The 15,500-nt window shown below is 47.1% G+C and overlaps 1 protein-coding gene across 2 annotated transcripts in view; it reads left to right on the forward strand.

Annotated features, from left to right (window-relative positions):
- The window catches only part of RAI2 (retinoic acid induced 2), a 45,815-nt gene continuing 30,315 nt past the window's right edge, over nucleotides 1-15,500 (forward strand). Inside the window, exon 1 of one of the 2 annotated variants that reach the window (XM_014960154.1) lies at nucleotides 1-27. The gene's annotated coding sequence lies outside the window, so the exon portion shown is untranslated. Of the gene's footprint in view, nucleotides 32-15,500 lie in introns of both variants that reach the window. The other variant, XM_014960155.1, reaches the window with a different exon arrangement.

Raw genomic sequence — 15,500 nt, forward strand, 5'->3', positions numbered from 1 at the left:
TAGGGGCTGCCGCACCCTCCACCGGAGGTAGGTAGGTGCCGCGCCGGGCGGTGACAGGTTGGCCGGGCGCGGTGGCGTTTTGCGGGGTTTCTCCCTCCTCCTCCTCCCTCCTCCAAGCCCCGAACGCCGCGCTCGCCTTCCCACCCGCGACCGGGCTCTGCGGTAAGGCGGCGGGAGGGCGGCGGCGGTTCCGCGGTCCCCGCTTGGGCCCGTGACTATTGTTTCTGGTGGCGCCGAGCGGGCGCAGCGAGAGCCCGGCGGCGGCGGCTTTGTGCGGGTTGTCCCGGCGGTGGGGCTGCGGCGGAGGACCGAGGCGGGGAGAGGCATCCCCCCCTTTCCTCCTCCTCCTCCTCCTCCTCCTCTTCCTTCTCCTCCTGCCTGCGCAACTTCTCCAAAATCACGCCCGTGGGTGCGTGCCGCGGCGAGGCATCACACACACACACACACACACACACCCGCCTTCCTTACCCCCGCACCCCCCGGACCGTGGGTGCTGCTGCCCCACGGGAAAAACAAACCACGGGCGGGTCACGGCGCGGTGGAAGGAGGAGGTTCAGAAACGCAGGGTGGGTTCCAAGATGGGCGGTTGATGGGACGATTTGGGGTCCCTCGCGTAGCCGGTCACCCGGAGGAGGGGGAAGAAGAGGAGGAGGAGGAAGATTTACCTTTGCCAAGTTGGGGCAGCAATGCCTCCCTCGGCCAAGGTTGCCAGGAGGGGCGAGCTGTCACCTGCCGTCACCTGCCGCCGGCCCCCCCCTGCTCCCCTCCCTGTGGCCGGGGGGGTCCCGGGCTGCCCCCCGCTCCTGCCCGGCCGGTGGGCGCCCGGTGTCGGGCTCCCGAAGTTGTGCATCCCTCGGGGGAGGGAGGTGCGCCGGGGAGAGGGGATGCGCCGGAGCCCGCAGCCGGAGTTGCCGGGCAGTCGTTTCGCCTTCCTTCGGGGTTTTTTTTCCCCCTTTTTTTCCCCTTTTTTTTTTTCCTGAGATGGGTTTGGCTTCGTTTTAGTCGCTGTTGTTGATGTTAGTTTTCTTGCCTGCCGTTCTCCGTCAGAATAACGCTTAAAACGCAGGATTCTCTCTCTCTATATCTATATATCTGGTCTAATGGGGATGTATTGTTAAAGAGGAAAGAGTATCTGGTTGCCCATGAATTCTTCAGGTATTTTCCGTTTAAACTCGATGAGGAAATATTCTTGGGGGTTTTTTTTGTTGTTTTTTTTTCCTGAGTAGCCTTTTCGTGTCATTTATCGCTAAGCAAATTGGCTTAGCATTTAAAGTAAATTTCCTCACAAATACGCAACCGATCGGGGTGTTTTGGCCGTAGTACAGGATGGAGAATCAGCACAGTTCCGTGTTTTTTTAATATGTAAATTTGGCAGAGCCTTTCCTACCTTTTCGTGACTCTGTGAGTGGCCCTGATTAATCAGATGTAACTACACTAACTAGTCTGGGAGGCTGCTGATAGCCTGCCCGTTTTCCTGCCCAGCTCTGCTAGAGCAGGCAGGCTTCAATTAATGCACCCTCACTATTTCATCCTTGGCATCCCTGATGAATTTTGTAGTGTCTCTGTGAGAAGCTCCAGTGGAACTCTCCTGGAGATGCCAGAATCCCTTTCACCTTGAGAGATGATCGAAGCCAAATTTGAAGAGGGGAAGAACTGCTCAAATTAACTGGAGAGTGATGCTGAGTTTCTGAGCATACATTAAATTCTGGAGGTACTCACTCCAGGAGCCGGAGCTGCCCAGGTCTGACGGGGAATCGCCCCAGCGATGGGTTTTTACAGGGTCCTGCTCCCTTCCTGCCAAAAAGTGCTAAGTTTTGACAAGGCGCGTGGGTTGGGGTGCAGGCGCGGGCTGGAGGAGGGAGCCAGCCGTGACACTTGTGATGAGCAGGTCACCCTCAACACGCCACAACTTCAGGAAGCTGGCGCTGGCTGCGCACAGCCTGCAGCGGGGCGAGTTACAGGGGAAAATGCCTTGGTGTGTAACAAAGGCGGCTGGCTCATCATCTCCTGCGTGAGGAACTCATTTTTTTTAATTTATTTTTATTTATTTTTATATATTTTTATTTTTTATTTATTTTTTTTTAGAAAATCTGGCTCCCGTTTCTGCCTCTGCCACAAATTGCTGGTGTAGCTTTGGGCAAATCATTCCCCTGCCTCTGCTCTCCTCCTCTTCTTTGCCCGTGTCCCACCAAGGGCTTGCCTACGCCGAGCTGTCGATTCAGACCCTCGCTCAAAACCCTGTACCTTACCCAACAGCCCATTTTAGGTGGTACCTCGCTGCTCTGGGGGGAGGGGGTAGAGTCGGACATTCAAATGCTGCTGCTGGAGCCAGTAATACAGACGTAGCAGCCTCGCAACGATTCATCAACCTCTAATCCCATCCCTCTTCTAATCCAGTCGTTCGTCCGCCGCTAATCGACTCGCCCAGCATCACTGGAGCGGTGTTTGGCCGCCTGCTGGCCCTCCCCTCGGCTGGACTTAGAGGGGTCAGGGCAGGGAAGCGGTGGCAGTGAGGATGGGCTGGGTATCACCAGCTCTCCAGGACAGAGACCGGCTGTCACTTGAGGTTTGTAAAAATCCCTGGCACGAGAGAGAGAGAGAGAGAGGCCCGCTGTGATTTGGAAACACGAAATCGTAGCTAGAGGGTAAATTGCAACACCGTCACAGAAAAAATGGGCAGAAAATGGCACCGCGGGCGTTCCTGCCAGCTGTGTGCACGTCGGGAGGGAACGGAGGTGGAAGGGTGCAGCTCCCTCGGCGTAACAACAGCATTCTTATTTTAGCATGGAAGACAGCCAAAGATAAGGAGTGGTTGTCATCCGGCTGGTTGGAGGATTAAAAGAAAAAAAAAAAAAGAAAGCTGTGTGGAAATAGAAATATTTTGATGTAGGTACTAAAGAGGGGAAAAAAAAAAAAAGCAGATAACCTTGCAAGTGATGGACTGGCCACATAAAGCTGGCAGTACAAGATTTCTCCCATAAAATCCAGAATGATCCTAATTAAGCCCAGACCCTGTTAAATGACACATGGCTTTATTTATTTCAGATGTTTCTAGGTCCTAGAGATGGGGCCAAATGTGAAGAGTTTGATGTGGCAGATAGTTTAACCCCAATTACTTCTACATAAATCACGTGATTGTTACAGGAGCTGAGTACATCTGATGGGTGCCCCAGAGCTACTGATAAAAATATATATATATATTTAAAAAAAAAAAAAAAAATCCCCTGAAAAGTCTCTGGCAGTGCCGGCAAGGGTTTGGAGGAGAGGTGGCCATCCTCTCCGTGGGCAGGAGGATGGGGATGCAGGAGCTGTTGTGGCACAGCGTGCCCGGTGGTCTGTATGCAGAGGCAGCTGAAATGGTGGCTTTGTAGAGCAGGCAGCTGGAGAAAGGGAAGCAAAATGGGAGCTGACAAATATTCTCGTTATGAAACTGGGATGGATGAATGATTTATGGGGGTACTTGTGCTTTTTTTTATTATTATTATTATTATTATTATTTTATTTTGAGCGGCAGGAGATGGTTGGTGATCTGTGGTGCTAGCCATGAATGGCTTTGTTTTGAGATCAGGCTGGGCTGGGTCAGGCCTCCAGAATCGGCATCTACAGAATAACAATACACTCAAACACTTTTCAGCATCGCTTGGATTTCATGGACTGCCTTCAGGAAGAAAAAGTTTTCCTTGATTTTCCTTCAAAGCCCTAGGCCTGAATCCTCCCAGCGGACTCTAGATTTCGAAAAGGCGGTGGCTGTACGAGAGGTCCTAAGCGGTGGCAGATCATTATTAACCTGGCTCACTTCTCCTCAGGAATTTCCATTCCGGGGTTTGCAATATTGCACATCCTTCCCAGGGCACCCAGCAACTCCGTAAATAAGCCACTCTGTGGAGGAGCTGCTCTGCCGGGTGATTTAATGTTGCTTGTTAGTTCTGGCTTTCCCTTTTCTTTTTTCCCCTCAAGCAGGTCCATCCACGCTATCCGTTAACGTGCAGAGTAGCGCTGTAGCGTGGGTGGGTGAGCTTACAGGGTGGCATGTGTGGGGTTGTGTCAGTTCAGTGGGTGGCCTGGGGGACCCCTGCGGCAGCTGCCGCTCCACACACTCAAGTGCTGGCTTTGGGTGACTTTTGTGAGTGACTGGACCCCTCTGAGCCGTTTCCAGTACCCTTTTCTTTTTGCTAGTTAATAGGGTATGTAATTGCTTGGAAATGCTTCTTCGCGGCATCAGATGCAAGGATAAATGTTCTCAAGAATTAAGCAAAGAGCCTGAGACAGGTCTGTTGTCGTCCCTTTCACCCTCCACAGAAAAAAGTGTCCTTCAGCTTAGTGGCTTCCAGGTCCCTGTGTTGCTTGCACTACCCTAAAGTGGCTCGAGAGCAGCCACTAGAGCAGAAGGAAGGTGACTGGTGTTGGCTTGAAGAGCAAGCTGGGCTTGGGTTTGTGTACCCCCCCTGCCTCCCCTATGGTGGGTGCAAAGATCTCAGAACAAGCCCCAGGACTGACCATTTCCATAAATGTCTTCTTATCTTCTTAACTTTGAGCCAGTGACTGGGGGTGAGCTCTGGCGGGCAGGAGAGGCAAAGGAAGTTCACCGTGGCACCTCGCTGAGCTTCAGCGTGGCCACTGAGGGCAGACGCCCCCCCTGAACATCCTAGCCTCTAGCTCCGAATTCAGTTGGTCAGGCTAGTTTAGAAGAGCAATCTCTTCTCCGGTCTCTGCATGTCCTTCAACCTTTTAATTTTTTGCTCTGCTTTTATTGTGGCATGGAAACAAAGAGGTGGGAGAAGTGCACTGGGCACTGGGAGGACCGAGAGGACAACGTCTCCAGCAGACAGTGCGCTCCTTGTGGCAAAGGCAGGTTATTTGGAAGAGAGCAGGTCTTGCATTCCAGCAACAAAAATAATTCGTTAATGGCCAGAGAATAATCACTTTAGTCCAAAAAGCCTCTCCAGCTGCATTGCACCAACTGTTCTTTTTCAGCCTCTGAATCCTTAATGACAGTAGCAGCTAATTTCTCTTTCTGTGTTTTTCTAGCTGCAATGTCCTATTTTTTCTGAGTTTATTGAGAAAATAATAGAAGTCATTACAGAGCTACTTGTCACCTTTCAGAGAAGAAAACTACTCCCTGGTTGAAGGGCCAAGTTAGTTACTTGGTGACTGACTCAGACAATAGCAACTTTTTGTAGCTCATCAGTTATTCATCTGTGCTTAGTGAATCAACTAATTAGCTAGAAGAGTGTTATTTAACTAATAGTCCATGAATATCAGAAGATGGTGAATAGCACAGTCACAAGCAGTATGACAGTGGCACATGTGCGTTCTGTTGCGTGCAAATACAGGGGCAGCAGCGGAAAAGTGAGACGTATTCATTTTATTTATTTATTTTTCAAAAATTTGCTTGTCTTTGAAAGCTTAAGTGACAGTACAGCACAAAATGGTCTTGGCTTAAAAAAATAATTAGGTGGTCCTTTGGTTAGAGAGCAGATATTGAAGAGCATTGAACTGGGCGATGCAGAAGGGCGCTGAGAATGGAAGACGTGGAAAACAAAGTAAAACGTGAATTATTTTTGTGTGTGTATGATACGTATCTTTCTGGTTGTTGGTGATGGATTGCTTGCAGTAGAGCTGGATGCACACAAGGCCACTGCAAAGCAAACAGGAAGGGCAGTGCTTTGGTTTATAATCAGGATTTTCCTAACCGAGCAGTCAGGCATCACCATCAGAATATTAGCTGCCCTCATCTCCAGCCTTGGTGCTGGGGCTGGGGATCAGGAGGCAGCTCTCGGCCAAAGAGCTCTCTGCCCTGGAGAGAGGTGGGAGAAGAGGACCACTGCCCTGTGCCAAGTCAGGCCTCGCGTGGCTGAGCATTGCTCTCCAGGCTATGGGATGATGGGGGAGAATTTTCCCCAAGCCCCATGGCAAGGTAGTTGGATCAGAGGGTTCTGCCCAGAAGATCAATGGAAGCGTGGGGCTGCAGCCCTGGAGATCTCCTGATGTGACAGCAAAGGTCCCTTTAGCACAGGATACTCTCTACTGGAGAGAGTGTGTAGATATAAATAAATATATATATTCATAGGCAGATGCACACAAGGTTATCCTAGAAGAAGGAATGCACAGAAGAGCCTTGCTGTTGTAGCCGCGACATGAATTCATCTCTGGTCTCTAGGGCGTGGATGGAATAATGTCTCACCAGTTTCCTACAGGAGGACCTGTGTATAGTTAGGGTGGATTCACAAAGCTTCCACAATGGAAGAAACTGGTCTCTGCATTACAGCTCTTCTGCATTGTGCATGCAGGATACGTGCAAGGGTGGTGTTCTCTCATGGAGCTGGTGGTGCCAGGCGCAGTATCTCACGTCTCCCCCCACCGTTGTACCTAAGCAGGTGTTCAGTTTGCAGAAGACTGCTCAGCCACGCTCCAGTTCTGCTGGAACCAAAGTAATGTTGGTAGGTGGAAGAAAGCAGTTGCATATTTCCCTGCTTTTTGAAGGAATGTGTCTACCTTTGGTTTGGGTTTTTCATTTAGGTTCTTGGGTGATTTTTTGATATTTTTTTTTGGGGTGCTCAGGTAGCAGCCCTTGGTCCTCCCCATATGTGTTTAGCCATGAAACCCTCACTTGCCTTAGGATCCATTCCGGCTGTCACCATAGCTTTCTCTCTTCTAAAGGGGCTATTAAATTGATGGGGCTAGCCCTGAATGCCTTCAGATGCGATGGAGAAGAAGGTGAAAGCAGCATATGGCTGCACGCCATGGATCCCCATATTTGTAGTGCATAACCACAGAGCTGTATAATAACTGTTCCTGAGGGATCTAGTTCAGCCTCCCACCTGAAATGGTTAAGTCAAAAGAAGAGGTGGATGCTATTGATGAGGAACAGGCTCCAGACATCTTAGGTTTGCTTTGGTTACTGGAGAGGCTGGTCAACACTCTGGCTTCTTACTTGCTTTCTAGTGGAACTGAAGAGCTCTTTGCTTTGAAGCATAAAGGCCCAAATATTTTGGGACCCGGTACTTCTGAAACCGCTTCTCTAGAGAAAAGGTGCCACTGCACTTCCAAGGAGGTGAGGTTCTCAAGCTAGCAGCCTTTTATTTTTAAAAAGGAAGGAGATGTTTTTATTAGAGTTTCCTGTTTTGAACCCTTTGGTTAAAGGGTATGAAGTGGTCAGAGGTGGGAGAGTTATCATTTAGGTCAGAGTTGTCTCTTTATATTTTCATATTTGTACACACAGCACACAGATATATGAATTATTTTCATATTTATGTTGTGTATTTTGATTGGTACAGTTTTTTTCCAGTTTTATTTAAGGAAGACTAAATAAGATTTTCTATCAGGAATGGTCTGGATACAGCTGGTCCTGCCTTGGGCCAGAGGGATGGGTTAGACCTCAAGGTCCTTTTCAAGACTTTTTCTGTGGTTCTAGGCAGTTACTCAATAAAACAAATTCATAGCAGGTTGTGCTGTTTATGCTGATAGGGGTTTGCTGTAGCATTTAATGTGGATATTTGTTTGGAAAGGAAATAATAGCTAATTGTAGCATAGTTACTGCTGCTGCATCAGACAAACGTTTCTTAAAATTAAAGAGGAAAACAACTGATGTTACAGTTTTAGACTAGCATCGTGATATGGCTGTGATTAATTTTTCCAGGAGCTTTGTGTTTTTTATATCTGCTTAAGTGTATTAACATTTTAAAAGGTCAAAGGTAAGCTTTAAAATGGATGCCAAATTAAGATGGATGGGAGGAAAATGACATTTACTTCTTGTTAGTGCACATTGTTTGAATTTGACCAAAGGCAAAAACAAAACAAAGAACGCCCTCCCCCCCTTCACACACACACGCACACATGTGTGCGTGCATAGATGGATAGACACGTTCCTACCACCTGCCTTCCCTGTGCACCTGGTCTGGGAAAACCTTATTCATTTAAGCAAATCATCCTAACAAAACTAGTAGTCCAAGGTCTTCATTTCCAGACAGCTTAAGTATCCCTTTGCAAAGTATCTCGTTTAACTAGTGTGAGTAAACTCTGTAAATAAAAGTAGCTAAAATATTTATATTAGGAAAATATGGCTAATGGGAACCATAACCACGTTATCATTTCCTGCCCTTGCTGGGTTTGAGATGATGATTTCATCAGGGAATGGACTGTGCCCTCATCCGTATTCATACAGTTCCTGGCACACTGAGTCCTGTCCTTCTGAGAACACAAAATAAAATACAGTGGGAATGATGCCTTTGCTTCCAGTGGGAACGGTGACCAGTCCCAGCTGAAAGCAAGGCTTTAGAGGAGCCACTCAGTGCACGACAACTCTGGGCTTTGGAGAGAGTGCTATAGCTCGAGGGAAGGACCAAATCTGATTCATGTCCATCATTTCCACTCTTGCTCTGAAATGATGATGGGGAGCTAGGCTGGCGATGCGCCCTGTGCCTTGGGAATCGCTGCCGCTCTCTCCTTCGAGGGACCCAGAGCCAATTTTGTGGATGCTGTTTCACGAGACAGATTTGTTTCTGTTGCTCCATGACATTTAATAATTGAAAGTTTGGGGTTCTTTTTTTTAAGAAAAAAGAAATACCCCTTCCCCCCACATTTCTTCAAATCCTTCTCCCCACTGGTAGCTGTGGTTCATCAGTGAGGATTTGGGCAGTCTCCTGCATCAACCTCCAGCTACCTTGGCCCATTCTGTACCACAAAGCACATCCTGACTTCACGCGCACCTGGGAAGAGCCACACCATGCCAGGGCCCATTCTGACTTCAGGTTGTTGTTGGTTTTTTAATAGACAATTGTAAATTGTTGTGGCTGTGGAAGATTCCAGGCAGTTGCTTCACCCAGACCTGAGTACTTGGTGCAGGGGTACCCTATTTTCCAGGTCTGGGGGCAGTTTCGGCCTCCTTGAGCCATGTGTGTAGCTCCCTCCCACCTGAAACCCAGATGAAGTGTTCCCTGAAGCGCTGAGAAGGGAAGACGTTTCCTCTCCAAAGGAGAATGCATCTTGTGGTATCCAGGCTACTGGGGTCACTTTTCACCTGGGGTTTCCCCAACCCTTTTCTTCTGCAGCCTAAGCACTGGGGGTTTAGTCCTTTTGTTCTTGTTGGCTCTTTAATTTTTTTCACTGACTTTCCTGAGATCAGAACCGTCTCTTCTCAAAACCAGGGGCCAGATATTATCCTCATTAGCTGCTGGTTCAAATTGGCATGGGTGTAACTGGGGTGCAGCTTTGGCCCAGTATCAGTGAGGTTACTTAGATGTTCCTATAGCTGTGCCTACCTGGCACACTTTGGCAGCAGCGTGGCAGCCCCATGCCCCAGGGTAGAGAAGGAAGATGGTGAGTGAGACACTAAAACAGGTTGCCCTTATGGATGCTCCATCCCTGGAGGTGTTTAAGGCCAGGCTGGATGGGGCTTTGGGCAACCTGCTCTAGTGGGAGGTGTCCCTGCCCATGGCAGGGGGGTTGGAACTCGGTGATCTTTAAGGACCCTTCCAACTCTAACCACTCTGTGATTGATTCTATGAAAAAGATCCCCCTTGGGCTGCCCAAGCTGGGGGTGCCTGGAACAGAGCATCCCAGTGGGGAAGCCGAGAGCTGGCGCGGGAGAAAGCTGCAATGCCCCTGCCCAAAGACCCGAGATGTGCCTGAGGTTAGGGTAAGGGCTGGTCAAATCCTTTCCTCCCTCCCCCAACACCAGTAAGCTCTCTGAAGCATCCCTTTCTGGGTGCTGAACATGCTCGTCTGACAAAAAGAGAAGGGAAAAATGTCAAATGCTCAAACGCTTTGTTCCAGTGCGAAAATGTATTTTTCATTTCAAACTGAATGGGTTCTTTCAAGGCTTCACTGCCCTCTGAGTGGAACAAACAAAACAGTTTTATTTTTTTCTTCATATTACCAAAAAAGAAAAAAAATAGTTCTTAAATTGCTCAACCCAAACATTTCTTTTTAATTTTTTTTTTTCCAGCCTGGCCACTATAGCAAACAATTCCATTATTTGCATAGCTCTAATTGCAGTGATTAAACAAACACAGCAAACGCCGACCCTTCACAGAGCCTCATCGCAACCCCACAGCCGACTTGGTCTGTATTTTGTCAGCAGAGAGGGAGATTGGAGCAGCTTTGTGCTAGACTGAAAAAAAATTATTGACTTTTTTTTTTTTTTTTTCCTTCCAAACTGATACACTGTCAGTTTAAAGCAAGAATAATTTTACTCGTTCTCTTGCTATAGCAGGCTGAGGGAGGATATCACCATATTGTGAACCTGATACAGTTTAAAAAGCGTTTGGATTTTGACTATCTTGTTCATGTGTTACTCCTAAATTGCAACCTCTGTTGCTGTTATTAGAATAACGTGTAGGGTTGATGTTCTGTTAGTGATACCCCTGTTAACATAAAGGACTGAGAAACAAACATCCCCATCTTTATTTTTCCGTTGCGAAGATAGCAGGTACCCAAAGACAGGGTTAAGGAAAATTCTGTCTGGCTGCAGTTCCATCAAATAGGAACAAACAATTTTTTGGACATTTTTTAATGACATTTATTTATAGCAGGTAGCGCACAGGCGGCTGCTATTTCTCAGCGTGCTGGAAGAATGTTCTCCAGATGGTGCTTACTGTTTATGCTTTTATTCACTTCGCTTGAACACAGCAGCACTCGACACAAAACATGGAAAATTGGAAAATAAAAACAATTATGTTTTTACAAAGTGCCATGTGATTTGCTGAAATGTCTTAGCTGACTGATGAGGGATGCTTGGGGGCAGCGTGGCGGGGAGGAGGGATGGTGCCTCCCGCAGAAACCCTGCGCCCGAGTCCCCAGATGGGTGACAGGCATCCCCCCAGCTCCAGAGGGGGTAGCCCTTCCCTCCCCAAAAGGTGAGTTTGAGCAGGGCTGCTCATCCTACCCTCCCATCTGTGCCTCTTCTGCCTCCCTTCTTCCCCCCACAGGGAAGCCAGTGAATGAAGGAAAGAGGTTATAATCTGTTTTTGTTGGGTTTTCTGGGGCTGCGCAGCCCCAAGGTGGGAGAGGTGTATTTCATAAGCGTTGCCTGTGTCACCATTGTTCCTCCGGCTCCTAATCTCAGTGAAAAATAAAGTATTAAGGCCTTTGGCTGGCCCAGCTGAAAGCAATAGCAAAAGTCAAGGCTGGTATCCAAAAGGACCGGCGTGGTCCATGATTTCTTATCGTTACAGTGGTGGAAATACATAGCCTTGCATTCAAGCCCTTGCAGGCTTTTGTTAGGCAGCTTCTGCAGCACTGCTCACACAAAATATATTTTCAGACTGGAAGCTTTAATAAAAGATTCTGGAATCTAAAGAATCTTTTTTTTTTTTTTTTTTTCGTTAAAAATCCTTGGGAAAACTTTGAAAATAGTGTAGTACTTTCAGTTTCATTTAAACCAAAAAAAGGAAAACAACAACAAAAAAAGGCAATCATCAAAATGGTTATCAATAAGCAGGAATAAAAGAAGTATTTTTTAGGGTTTTTTTTAGTTTTTTTGATAAATATTTTATATATATATAAAATACATTCTCTTTTATATATATATAATATATATTATATATATATGCTCTCATATATAAAAGAAATAATTTTTTCTGGCTTCTATTAGACAAACAGAACAAGAAAACAACAAAGCCACAGCACTTGAAGACGTCGTTTCAAATAGCAAAATCCGTATCAAGTTTAAACTTTCAAACGAGACACGAGTATTATTTCTTTGTAAACACCAGCCTTCGGATTCCTTTGAAATCTAGTTTAAAGCCAGCAAGACTTTTAGTCAAATCAAATTTCAAGAAATTAATGTATAAACAGTTGTTCAACCGGTTTTGGGGATTTCTTCGCTGAATGGGCAGCGCGGCACGGCGCTTCGATTTCTCTCCCTTGCCCGTTACCCAAGAGACAGCCCCTTTTCCAAGCAGAATTCTTGCTACATCAGCTCCACGCTGTTTATCTTTCGTTGCTCCCTTGGCAGTTATTATTTCTTAATGTGTTAATTGTAGTTCCTGGACCCTCGCGTGTGAGCGTGTGTAATGTTCACGGTAATGATGCCGACACGTTCTCTGGTTCCTGGAATCGCAGAGAGAAAACCTTACATGCCATCTGGGCACAGGGCATCCAGTAAGAGAAAACAATTACAAGAATTCAGCTGGCATAAAAAGAATGAAGTGGGGAGAGTAGGAACCGGGTCGGAGTGAGGATTTTTTTTTTGCATATTGGGTTATGATTCCTTCTGCAGCTCTTGCTTTGTGTGATATATATTTTTTTTAATTAAAACTTGAATTATGTCACTTGCTTTCCACCTTTTAGCAGTATTTCACAGTAAATTCATTCCTAATAGCAAGTAGTCAGGGGTAAGGAATGGCTTTGCTGAGCGATGGGGACTCTTAATTATTAAAAAGAAACCTATGGATTTAAAACAAATTAGACCTCATTAAGCCTAGGTCTGTTTCCACATTGACCAGCTGACATGAGAAGAGCCCATCTATGATTCTGGAAAAATGCGCTTTTTAGCTGACACATCCTGCTCTCTCGGTTTGTGTCAGAGATTGCTGGTCTCCAATATCAGTTCTAAACCTCTGGGTTTCTTGCATCTTTCCCGTTTTTCTCCCATCTCTCCCGTCACACTCGGCCACCTCTGGTAGTGCCACCCAAGCCCTTGTCCACACGGGAGTCCCACCTCGCTCCTGGAGGTGGCTGCTGGCCATCAGCAGCTGGAGTCCACCTGGCTGGTTTGGTGGGTGGGTAACCCAGCTCCTGGGCGATCTCAATGCTAAGCCCAGGTGAAAAGATTGGCTGCTCTGGATTCAGTGAAAGGGGAAACACAGGAAAAACTCCCTTTCTTTTATTTTCCTTTCTTTTGGAGGGGAGGGAGATCTTTGACTTTTACCGTGGGGCTCTTGGTGTGGCCAGGCTGACAATCTCAGTAGAACTGATCTACTTATTGTCATTTGCAGAGATAGGTGGGTTTTTTTGTTTGTTGGGTTTTATTTTGTTATCCAAACATGGCTGTTTGGATTAAGTTGTTTGTACTTAGAGGTTTCCTGTGGAACTTTACAGAAAATCCAGAGTGGTTGTTGGAGACCACAGACTCAAGCCTAAGTAGCTGTGGAGTGTTTTAACCTGCTTTTCTGAAATTTTTTGGAGGCAACGGGTGAGTGCGTCCACAGGAGAATCCTAATAAGGAGAGTGAAAGGTGGCCTATAACGAGCATTTTAATTGTACGTTCGCAGGCATGCCATGTATGGGCTTTACTGTCTTGCTGAGACATCCCCCAGATCTTCTCTGGCATTACAGGCAGTGACACACTCGTATCGGGAGAAGAACCGCCCCTTCTGCTGGCTAGAAATCAGCAATAACATTTTGACATCTGTGCAACAGTTTAAAATGAATTATTCAGCACATAGATCGTGCTATTTGAGCAGCCAGCACATCTCTGCCCATTTACTGCTGTCAGTCCGTGGTGGAGATAACATTGATGCCAGTGGGAGCTGAGCACATGGACTGGGGGTAGGTTTTGGCCCATAGCCTGGAACAGCATTTGACAGCACCCCTGCAGAATATGATAGGAATAATCTGCTTTGCCACCAGCAGAAGACCAAAAGACAATGCCAGCCTGTTTCTTCTCTCAGAGTATTTTAAACACGTGCACAAAAAAAGACCTGAAGAATTAAAGAAATCGTTAGTCGTTTGGCTGTTTAAGTTGTGCTTTAAAGAGTGAAACTTGGGTGTAATTTTGATGAAATCAGTGTGTGGCGTGTGACTTTCCAGAAGCCCTGAGCATCTATTGCCTACTGGGAGAAGACCCAGAGCGCAAACTGGCAGCAGGTTCAGGCCAGTCTCCAGCTTCTGCCAAGTCAGAAGGTTAAATTGAAGCCATCGCTAATTCCTATCAGCAAAGAAAATTCATGAGATTCATGAAGTAAGCAGCATCTGACTTGGAAAACGAAGCCAAGCTGCTGTAAGAACATGTTTTGGGGAACTGGGAGGACACACAGATCAGCCAAACATCAGCAAAATCAGGTCCGCTCAAGACAGGCGTTCAGGAGGGAAGGTGGATATTTATCTTGTATTTAGCTTCCTAATTCAGCAAGGTCACCTGAATTAAAGCAGTGTCTGTGTGGTGAGAGTCCAACATCTGTTCTTTCACAGGATACCTGTTCCCTGTAGCTGCGTTTGAAATAGAAAACGCGGAACACAGTATGAAAAGGTTCTGTGCTGTGGATTCTGTGCAACAGCACACCTCACCTTCCTTTAAGGACTGTGTTATAGCTGTCTGCTGGTGCTTATCTAGTGGGCAAAAATTCGGGAGCACTCGGATAACGCTGCAGTGTGCAGCAGTATCATCTGCCCATCATTGTCCATGTGGCATTTTCAGGTGGCTAACTAGAAACCCCAGTTTCTACCTGCTCTTCCATTTATGTGCAGCAAATAATCCCCTGCAGTGGCAGTAGCCCAGTGTTGTACTTGGAAAGGCAAGATGTGTTATCCAGTAACTATAAAACGAATGGCTAGTATAAGTTAAAGTCCTTGTACAGGAAAGCCTATCTATTGATAAAAGACACTTAAGCACATAATGAAAGTTAAGCAAATCCTTATGTCCCACTCCAGTTGGCAGAATTTAAGCATATAGTTAAATCTCACGTGCAGTAAGGGCATATGAGCACTGATAGTGACGCTACAGCTGTAAGGTTTTTGAACCCGTGTGTGTGTGTAGCTTCATTTTTAGAGTCCCCCCCATATAGCAGAAGGATGTGAAATCGTGATGAATACCATGCAGCTCTGGATACTCAGGTGCGGTGCTTCAGCAGGAGGTGGGACCTGGCTTCCTCAGCCGGTCCTTGACGGGACTGCTTCTGCAGCTGATGCTGCTGCAGCTGGGGGAGAGCTGGAGCTTGCATCCCCAGCACAGTCAGCGCTCCCCGGGCGTGGGTACGCCTGTGGCTTTTTCCCCATAGCTAGAAGTCTGTTCTAGCTTTTGTAGGGCTGCCGTCACCAAGGTGTCTGGACCTTCCTGCCGTCTTTGAGCCGCTCTCACCATCCCCTGGGGTGGGAGGGTGTTATCCCCCTTGGGCAGGGAGTAAGAAGAGGCAGAGAGAGATGCTGAGTCTGATTTGCAAAGTTATCTTCATGCCTGCGGATGCGGAGGCATCTCGGGGAGGGGGCGAGGAGTTCACAACCTCCTGTTTGGCCCCCATCTGCTGTTCCAAACCTGGCTCAGAGGGGCTCGCTCCACCTTACGGGGAAGCTCCAATATACCTTGCTGGTATAGGTGTGGGTCGGGGAGGGGAGGGAGGAGGGTGGGTGTGCAGAAGACCCCCAAAAATATGAGATGAGTGTAAATAGCTGAATTAATATATGTGTGAGGGTGAGGAAGGCTACCTGGTTTTATTGCCACTTGATTGGAAGGATGCGTGCAGCTTGTGAGCATCCATTAATTAGTGATGCAGTTGCTCCGTGCTGGTGTCAATAAAACCTTAATAGTACACGATACCAGCCTGTGATTGCTTCCTTTTTTC

The sequence above is a fragment of the Calidris pugnax genome, unplaced genomic scaffold, assembly GCF_001431845.1.
Source record: "Calidris pugnax isolate Ruff unplaced genomic scaffold, ASM143184v1 scaffold188, whole genome shotgun sequence".
Classification (NCBI taxonomy): domain Eukaryota; kingdom Metazoa; phylum Chordata; class Aves; order Charadriiformes; family Scolopacidae; genus Calidris; species Calidris pugnax.